The following is a 10762-nucleotide window of genomic DNA, read 5'->3' as shown; positions in this document are numbered from 1 at the left end:
TATTAAACTTTTGCACTGAGAATTGTTTAAGGCAGATAACTGGCATTTTAACAAAGTGATATGTAAACTGTAAAGTTTATCAGTCAATGTAAAATATTGATAATAATCTTTTCTTTTGCATTAAATTTCTTTATTGGTGACTTTGAGTTTATAATACACTCATAGTGAATAGATTGTCCCTTTTTAAAGAGTGGAAAGTAGTGAATATTAGAATGTTGCTGATACTGTTGGGAATGGTTAAAGTGTTTAGGTTGGTTTCATTAAATTGTTTTTTCCTCTTTCTTTTCCCTCATAAGATTTGTAACAAGGGTGAGCATACTGTGCAAGGGAGGGTAGAGGGATCTATTCTAAATTAAAGTGGAATAAAACAACCAAAAGATCCATAAAAATAAAATTTTTAAAGGAGAAAATAGAATGAATTCTGGGATATCAGCACTCAGTAAATAAAATGCTTGACTCTGAGTCCTGCCTGTGACATTATCTGGGTGACATCAGTCAAGTCTCTCTGAGGCTTTTTCCTCACCTGTAAAATGGGAATAATTGTATTCCCTTGCTCACAGGAATTCTGGGAACATACTACTCAGCAAAGCTTAAAGCTCTAAGTAAATGAATGCTAGAGATATGACAATAAGGTTTCAGCAAAGGGAGGGAGGGAAATTAGGTGTAAAAAAGAGTTCAATTTATTGCTATTAGTTTCCAAAATTTTTGAAGAAATCCCCCCCCCTTTTGGGAGGAGGGATTCACTGCACATTTCTAGAAATAACCATTAGGAGTATGGTGATGATTTATTTGGACAAAAGTGATCCCAATATCAGAGGCCCTTGAGTGTACCTAAGCGACTATACAACCACATGTACAGTCAGATGAAGAAATTAATTATAAGCTTATCCTAGAGATAATATTTTTTCATCAGTGTTTAATTTAAAATCATAATTAATGTAACTAGTGATATTAGTACAACTTTACTTTAAAAGAATTGAAGTTGGCTCCTTGAGAGACTGAAAATAATGAAGCAATCATACCATAGCACCAGACCAGCACAGATCATATTTATTATAAGTAAACCCAATTAAAATTCTACTTCATACTCTAAAAATATTATCCACACTAAATAAATGGTTGTTAATAAGTCGTCCCCTCCTCCCCCTTCCCCCAGTTTTGTGCTCTAGATCCATATGTGCTGGAAATGTCATAAACAAATTGCGTAACTAAAGAAAGACTACCTACAGTGTAATTACAAGGCAAGAAGATGACATATTTTCTTCCAAAAGTTATCTATATTTCAAGATTAGGGTTTGCCAAAGGCTAAAGAAACAAAAAAAAGAGCTAAACTGGAACATATACTTAGAACAGGAAGGAAACACATTTAACTGTCAGGGGAAAAAATGGGTTCTGATTTGCTAACGTGGACTGACAGGTAGAATTATAGTTAGTAACATTAGCACAGTGTCTCACACCTTCATGATATCAGAAAAAGGAGAAAACAACGTCTAGATATGAAGTCCTTGGCATCAGCAAATTTTTCTAGTCATTTATTTCAATTTCTCTTGATTTTTTAAATTTCAAAGTCAATACTCTGACATTCTTGCAAGTTTCCAGCAATGTAAAATTTAAAGTGGGTGACAACCTCCGTGTAGAATCTAGAGTTGTTATGAAAACTAAAGATGGCAGCAGTGATGGGAACATGGAGATGGAGTCTAGCCTTACTGAGCTTGTCCTAAAAATTCCCATATGCTGGCATAAAAGTGAGTACAATAAACATGAATACTTCTTGTCTAATATACCCCACAGTAATACCCCATTGCCGCTGCTTAACTACATGTTACCATTAGATTAACATTCCTAAACATTATGTTCACTGTGTTACTCCTTTGCTGAAGAGCCTTTAATGGCTCCCCATTACCTAGAAGATCAAGTTGAGGTCCTCCACAGTCTGACCTACCTTGCATACTCAATTTCATCAGGTTAATTAGGACAGTGGGATGCTGGGATTGCACCAAATGGTACTGCTTAGAGTGAACCCTCCATTCCAGATAAACCTCTTTCTTACTCTTTCTTGCTCTTTCTTGGAATATCACATTCTCTCATGGTTTAACTGTAGTTCCTGATAACTGCCCTTCCACCCCAACCCCCAATCTGAAATGACCTTTTTTCCTATATTCTACCTATTTAAATAATCTCTATTTAAAAAAACCCAACAATCTCTATTTTTAAAAACCCAAACCATTCTCTGGGAAAAGAACCCACTGATAACTAGAGAAGCAATGGGTTTGGTTAGTGAGGTAGAAGGAACACTGGCTTTAGAGTCAGAAGATCTACGTTTATAGCTTAGGCATACTAGTGGTATCTTGTTTAGGCATTTTTCAGTTATGTCTGACTCTTCCTGACCCCTTTTGTGGTTTTCTTGGCAAAGATAACAGAGTTGTTTGCCATTTCTTTCTCTAGCTCATTTTATAGATGAGAAAACTGAGGTAAGATTTGAACTTAGGAAGATGAGTTTTCGTAACTTCAGGCCTAGCACTCTATCCACTGTGGCACCTAGTAACTGGACAAATCACTTCACCTCTTTGGGTTCTACTTTCCACATTTGGGGAAAAAGTAATTAGGACATGACCCAGGTAATCTCTAAAATCTCTTCCTCTTGATACTATGCGTAATGCCAAGAGAACAGAAGCAGAGGTAAAGAGTTTTGTGTTCTAGTTCCAGATCTACTACTAATGAACTATGTGATGTTGGACTTCTCCATGACTCAATATTCTCACTTATGAATGAAAACTTTTACTAGATGATCTGAAAAATTACTTCCAGTTCTTATTGCTTTTATTGTATCAACCCCCTCCTTCACTGGTTCATCTTTTATATGCCTGCCACAATGATATTTCGGGAAACATAGATCTTATCATGTCACTCTACCTCCCAATATCTCCCCTCCCCCCACCAACTCCAGTAACTCATTTTTACTTCTAGGATGAAATGAAAATTACTCTGGGATTTAAAGCTCTTCACAACTCATCCTGATCCTACCTTTTCATCCCCACCCTCATCCTTTCTATGCTCCAGTCAAAGTGGCAGGTTTTCCTGTCATTTTTCCCACAATATCCCATCTCCCATCATGGTACCATTGCATAGGCCGTGCTTTCCCACATGCCTAGAATCTACTTTTTCTTCATATCTAACTCTGAAAAAGCCTAGTCTCTTTTAAAAGTAAGTTCAGGCACCAAATTCTATGTGAGACCTTTCCTGATCTTTTGAGCTGCTATGGCTTACTTCACCCCTACAAATGACCTTTTATTTATTTTACATGCATGTACGTATACATGTGAATACACATGTTTTACATGTGTACATACACATATGTGTATGTGTGTATTTATTTCTACACAATTATATGTATACTTATCTCTACTAATATATTGAGGACAGAGTTTATTTCAGGAAGGAAGGAAGACAGGAAGGAAAGAAGGAAGGAAAGAAGAAAGGCATAATCAAGCAAATTTTATCTACCTAGGTAATGTCCAAAAATGTGTGTCTGCACCTTGTGCCAATCATTTCTTTGTCAGGAAGTAAGTAGTAATATGGTTCATTGTAGATCTTTTGGAGATGCAGTTAGTCACTTCATTGATAAAAGTTATTAAGGATTTCAAAGTTTTTTTTTACAGTGCTGCTTTCTTTATATAAATTGTTCTCCTGTTTCTGAAGATATTAAAATTCTGAAGATACAGTTGTTATTTGTATGACACCGGGAGAACCACTTGCTATCTAGAACACCTAGGTTGTGTATGTATAAAATGAGCATAATCATATAAAAATTACTTACTTTACAAGGATTTTCTTGGGAAGTACTTTACAGACTTTAAAGTGAGGTCTCTCCTTTATTATTTTATACTGGTCAGTTGAAGACTATTCATTTTAACCTCAGACTCAGGCAAAAGTTTTTTTTTTTCTTTTAAAGGTCAGAAGTCAGCTATAGTATCTTTAATTTCCTTGGCAGGAGATTGTCTTTCTGGTTCTTCAGCTTTTATCTCAAAGGGGATTCACTTCCTACTGCCAAATTGAGAGGTTCATCCTTCTGTCTGGGAGTTGAGGCCAATCATAGGGGCAGATATTTTGGGTTTAGTTTAGACAGCTCCACTTTCACTGATGTCAATATCTCTATTCTGAAAGAACTCTTTTGACAATCCCTTCCCTATTAGAAGGTAAGCAGTTCGCAAAATCACAAAATGGTTGTCACAATTCCTTATGAAGTTCTTTTTAATTCCCTCTTTATTTATTTATTCATTCATTCATTTACTCATTTATTTATCCACTCATTCATTTATTAATTTATTTATTTGGATTACCATATATTAATCTGAAAGTTTTATTTCCCCCCCCCCCATGAAGCACTGAAAGTCTTCTAGGTCCATTTTTTTTTCCATTATAGGATTGTACTCCATTTTTCTGGGTAAGCTATTCTTGGTCATAGGTCTTTGTCTTTTGCCATTTACATCTCATTGCATGCTCTTTCCTCCTTTGTAGTGATAAGGACTAAATCCTGTGACATCTTAATAATAGTTCTTTGATATTTGGATTATTTCTTTCTGTCTATTTACGATATGTTTCCTTTTGTCAGGAAGCTCTGGATTTTAACTATTATTCCTAAGAGCTGTCATTCTTTCAGGAGGAGATTGGTAGATTATTTCTACTTTCACATTGCTTTCTTGTTCTCCTATGGCTACACATTGAAAATATATACTTTTGGGGGATGGAGCTAAGAGAGCAGCTGGAAAGCAGGGACTTGTGTGAGCTCCCCAACAGGTCCCTCCAAACACCTATAAAAATGGCTCTGAACAAATTCTACAACTGCAGAATCCACAAAATAGTGGAGAGAAGCAGGGCTCCAGCTCAGGACAGCCTGGGTAAGGTCTATCACACGGACCTAGGAGCTAAGTGGAGCAGAGCCCAGGGTGGGCCGCGTGGAACAACGAGACCCAAAGCCAGGCGGAACAGGCCCTAGCGCCCTGAATCAGTGAGCCGTGGCAGTTACCAAACTTCTCCACCCACAAAACCAAAGACAACAGAGAAGGTTAGTGGGAAAAGCAGCTGGGTCAGAGTGAAAGGAGTTCACAGTCCAGCCACCACCCCAGAGGACAGCAGAGGTGATGCAGCTCTGAGGCTGCTTACAGAGCTACAGCTACAATTGCTTCCAGGCTCACCTGGTGGGAGGAATTAAGAGGTGGATCTGAGCAGAAGCACAGAGCCAGCTTAGATCTGAGTCAGGTTCATGTTGGTGGTTCTTGGTGGAGGAGTAGAGCTGGTGTGGAAATAACTCTGAAAACAACAACACAGCCCCTCAAGCTTGGGAAAAAATACTCTATATTCCACAAGCAGTCATACCCCGACAAACAACTCAAGGGTCAAGTTAGTTGGCAGGGAACATGGCCAGGCAGCAAAAATGGACTTAGATTCAGTCTCAGACTTTGGAATCTTTCTTTGGTGACAAAGAAGACCAAAACATACAGCCAGAAAAAGTCAACAAAGTCAAGGAGCCTACATCAAAAGCCTCCAAGAAAAACATGAACTGCCCTCAGGCCATGGAAGAGCCCAAAAAGGATTTGGAAAAACAAGTTAGAGAAGTAGAGGAAAAATTGGGAAAAGAAATGAGAGTGATGCGAGAAAACAATGAAAAACAAGTCAAAGACTGTCTAAAGGAGACCCCCCCAAAAATACTGAAGAAAATAATACCTTAAAAATAGACTAACTCAAATGGCAAAAAAGCTCCAAAAAGCCAATGAGGAGAAGAATGCCTTGAAAGGCAAAATTAGCCACATGGAAAAGGAGGTCGAAAAGAACACTGAAGAAAATACTCCCTCAAAAATTAGACTGGAGCAAGTGGAAGCTAGTGACTTTATGAGAAATCAAGATATTATAAAACAGAACCAAAGGAATGAAAAAATGGAAGACAATGTGAAATATCTCATTGGAAAAACCACTGACCTGGAAAATAGATCCAGGAGAGATAATTTAAAAATTATTGGACTACCTGAAAGCCATGATCAAAAAAAGAGCCTAGATATCATCTTTCAAGAAATTATCAAGGAGAACTGCCCTGAAGAGCCAGAGGGTAAAACAGAAATTAAAAGAATCCACAGATCGCCTCCTGACAAAGATCCCCAAAAGAAATCTCCTAAGAATATTGTCGCCAAATTCCGGAGCTCCCCGATCAAGGAGAAAATATTGCAAGCAGTCATAAATAAACAATGTAAGTGTTGTGGAAACACAATCAGGATAACACAAGATCTAGCAGCTTCTACATTAAGGGATTGAAGGGCTTGGAATATGATATTCCAGAGGTCAATGGAGCTAGGATTAAAACGAAGAATCACCTACCTAGCAAAACTGAGTTTCAAGCTCCAAGACAAAATATAGATTTTCAATAAAATAGAGGACTTTCAAGCTTTCCCAGTGAAAATACCAGAGCTGAATAGAAAATTTGACTTTCAAATACAAGAATAAAGAGAAGCATGAAAAGGTAAACAAGAAAGAGAAATCATAAGGGACTTACTAAAGTTGAACTGTTTTGTTTACATTCCTACATGGAAAGGTGATGTATATAATTCATGAGACCTCAGTATTAGGGTAGCTGAAGGTAATATATATATATATATATATATATATATATATATATATATATATATATATATATATATATATATATATATATATATATATATATAGACAGAGGGCACAGGGTGAGTTGAATATGAAGGGATGATATCTAAAAAAATGAAATCAAATTAAAGGATGAGAGAGGAATATATTGAGAGAGGGAGAAAGGGAGAGATAGAATGCGGTAAATTTTCTCACATAAAAGTGGCAAGAAAAAGCAGTTCTGTAAGAAGGGAAGAGGGGACAGGTGACAGGGAATGAGTGAATCTTGCTCTCATCGGAATTGACCTGAGGAGGGAATAACATACACAGTCAATTGGGTATCTTGCCCCACAGGAAAGAAGGAGGAAGGAGATAAAAAAGGGGGGATGATAGAAGGGAGGGCAGATAGGGGGAGGAGTTAATCAAAAACAAACGCTTTTGTAAAGAGACAGGGTCAAAGGAGAAAAATGAATGGATAGGAGGGAGCAAAATACAGTTAGTCTTTCACAACATGAGTATTGTGGAAGGGTTTTACATAATGATAAGCATGTGGCCTATGTGGAATTGCTTGCTTTCTTAGGGAGGGTGGGTGGGGAGGGAAGAAGGGAGAGAATCCGGAACTCAAAGTTTTAAAAACAGATGTTCAAAAAAAGTTTTTGCATGCAACTGGGAAATAACATATACCGGCAATGGGGCACAGAAATCTATCTTGCCCTACAAGAAAGTAACGGAAAAGGGAATGGGGTGGGGAGTGGCGTGATAGAAGGGAGGGCTGACTGGGGAACAGGGCAACTAGAATATATGCCATCTTGGAGTGGGGCGGAGGGCAGAAATGGGGAGAACATTTGTAATTCAAAGTCTTATGAAAATCAATGCTGAAAACTAAAAATATTAAATTAAGTTTAAAAAATTAAAAAAATATATATTTTCTTGAAATATGATCTTCAAGTTATTTTTGGTCATAGATTTCTGATAATATAATGATTTTTGTTTCTTTAGTTGATCTATTTTCAGTTGTTTTTCATATGAAATGACATTTTTTCTCTGCCTTCCAATTTCTTTTTTACCTTGTTTAAAGAATCTTTGTTGTCTCCCAGAGTCATTAATTCTATTTGGACCATTCTAATTTCTAGGGGTTAAGTTTGTACCTCTTTTTTTAAGATGTTGACCTTTTTTTTCAAAGTCTCTCTTAGTTCTCATTTCTTTTGGGATATCTCTTGCATGATTTCTTTTTTTTTTTTTTTTTTTTGCAGGGGGCAGGGAGGCAGGGCAATAGGGGTTAAGTGACTTACCCAAGGTCACACAGCTAGTAAATGTGTCAAGTGTCTGAACCTGGATTTGAACTCAGGTACTCCTGACTCCAGGGCCAGTGCTCTACTCACTGCGCCACCTAGCTGCCCCTCTTGCATGATTTCTAATTTTGCAAGAATTCCAATTTTTCTTCTCATCCAACTGATAGGGTGTTGGTAGATAATTTTTGAGTTATTTTCTTCTGCATTTGTGATTTGTTAAACCCTGCCATCATAAAGATACAGTTTTTTGTTTGTTTGTTTTTGTCTTTCTACTTATTTTTGTTGTTGAGGTCTCAAGACTTGGGTTCTCTGTTTTCCCTGCTCTAAGGCTCAAATCAAACCCATGTTTAATTGGGATTTAAATCAGTTGACTTATCACGCCACAGAAGCATATTTGTCTACCTCTAGAATATATTTCTTAACCTTTTGTTATGTATGGAATAGTCCATATCAATATATTCATCAGTGCTTATTGTCTCAATGAGGATGACTTTCAGCGTCACTGAAAGTAAAACAAAACAAAACAATTTCCAAATTTTTTTAAGGGAAAGGAGTATTTTCATTCTGATGAAGATGTCTACATCTTATAGACATACCTGGTCTTCTTCTGATAATAGCTTTGTTGTAGCCATGAAGGAAAATGTGAGTTTGATAGTAAAAAAATGATATTTTTCTCTGTCTTTCTTTTGTTTTGCCCACAAAAGTATTTTTTCTTCATGAAAAATGACAATTTTAGCAGCTTAAAAAACTGGTCTTCTTACTGGTCTTCCAAATTTTATAAAGCCTACATCTCATTTTACAAGAAATAATAACAGCCCATCCAGCTACTAGGCACCTCTAAAGGATATTATTTCCTTTAATAACATTAATCAAGCTGTAATAATACTAATTATTTCAACAATAGTCTGTCAGTTTTTGTATCTGTTTTCCATTTATGGCCACACTTTACATTTTGACTCATTTTTAATGGACTTGAGTGGTACTTTAAATATTTGGGTGCCCCACACCAATAGCTGAAGCAATACCTCTAATAGTTATAAATTATAGACAGTACACAATCTCCATCAGTGTTGGGCAGAGTTAGGTATTTACATCAACAAAATTATGAACTTTTAAAGTATTATAAAGTTAGTCATACATACAATATATATAAACAGTATATACTATGTGATTAATCAGAAATGCAATCTTTGACAATGCCAGAGCAGAGAATTTACTAAAATGACTTCATTATTTCCTTTAATAAGTAACATAATCCTTTATAAACACAATCCAGGTTCATATTTAATAAAAGTAGGAGGATGGCCAAATGCCAGGTTTTCAAGGATTCTTTCTTCCTAATAATGACAGTTCTTTCTTCCTGAGATGATTGCACATAGCATTGTGTACTTATGCCCTTATAGTTTATATTGTGTCATGATTATTTTTATATTTCTTGTGTTCCTTTTTATTATTGTTATGTTCATATTTTCTGTGATACATTTCTTATTTAATTTTGTTCTGTTTGTATTTTCCGTGTTGCATTCGTTATTTAATTTTGGAGACCTAGTTCCTATATGTCATAGTTCCTTAATTTGTGGAATTTAATTGGTGAGCTGAAATTCACAGCCAAAAAAATCTCTATTGAATAATTGAGGCAAACATTTTTTTTTGTATAGCAATTATCTGTATATACATACACATTATTTTTACGTAGTTTATATTCTCTACTTGACTTTACTAATGGATATCTAGGCTCCTTTATAATGATACAAAGGAGAGATTTGAAGCAATTCTGCTTTTTTAATGGGAATTACAGTATACAGATAATTTTTTGGAATTAGCTTTTGCATTATTTCAATTCTCTGCACTACTTTGTCGATAGACATATTCCTCATAACATAAACGTTAATTTAATTTGCATAGATTATGTAGCTATTTCAGGTAAAAGCAAGTTTTAATTCTCCCTTTTAAATGTAGCTATATATAGGCAACATACCATCCCTCATCTAAAGGTTGCAATTTTGTCCTGAACTCTCAGCGGTACTTTGCAAATTAATGGGATGCTTTGAGAGACCTTTTGTGAAGTAGTAAATGTACAATTACCTATGGAAAGTTTTAGGTCCATACAAAGTGATGAAAATGTCTATGCCTTTTGCTACAGAAGTTCCATTGCTAAGTATAATACTTCAAGTGGGCCAAAGATATAAGGCAAGGCCTCATATGCACAGCATAACTTTGGTGTTAGCAAAAGGGATGGAAAGTATGTAGATGCCCATGGATTGGAGAATGGCTAAATAAATTGTAGCACATGAATATAATGGAGCATTGCTGTACTGGAGGAAACGTTGCATATGAGAATAGATGGAAACACAGGAAGACTCATAAGAATTGAATGGAAATGGAAAGAATGAGAAAAGAGTCAAAACCAAATGCTGCGCAATTGTAATGACCAAGTGTGTCCCTCCATATTAGAAAGTATCTCCACTACTTCTTTGCAGAGCTAGTAGACTATGGATGTTCAACTCTGTGTATTCTATCAGTCTTTTTTGATATGGTGGCTAATTTTATGGAGTATTTTTCTTTCACTTTTTATAATTTATTAATAAAGAATGACTTTCTAAGAAAATTAAGAAGGAAAGATACACTGAAAAATGTTGGTGTTATAAAAATAAACATACTAATAAATTTTTATTAAAATATACCAAAAGAAAGAGAAAATTTTCAGCATCATGCCAAGTTTGTACCATAATATAGCCATTGTGTCATTGATATGAATTTTTATGTCATCATAAACAATTCATAATTAAGAAGGAAAACTCACTACTAAAAATTGTATAATACCTTCCTTCTGTAATCAA

This window comes from Trichosurus vulpecula, chromosome 2, assembly GCF_011100635.1.
Source record: "Trichosurus vulpecula isolate mTriVul1 chromosome 2, mTriVul1.pri, whole genome shotgun sequence".
NCBI classification, from domain to species: Eukaryota; Metazoa; Chordata; class Mammalia; order Diprotodontia; family Phalangeridae; genus Trichosurus; species Trichosurus vulpecula.
The sequence above is the reverse complement of the archived record's forward strand: the minus strand, read 5'-3'. Positions refer to the sequence as shown.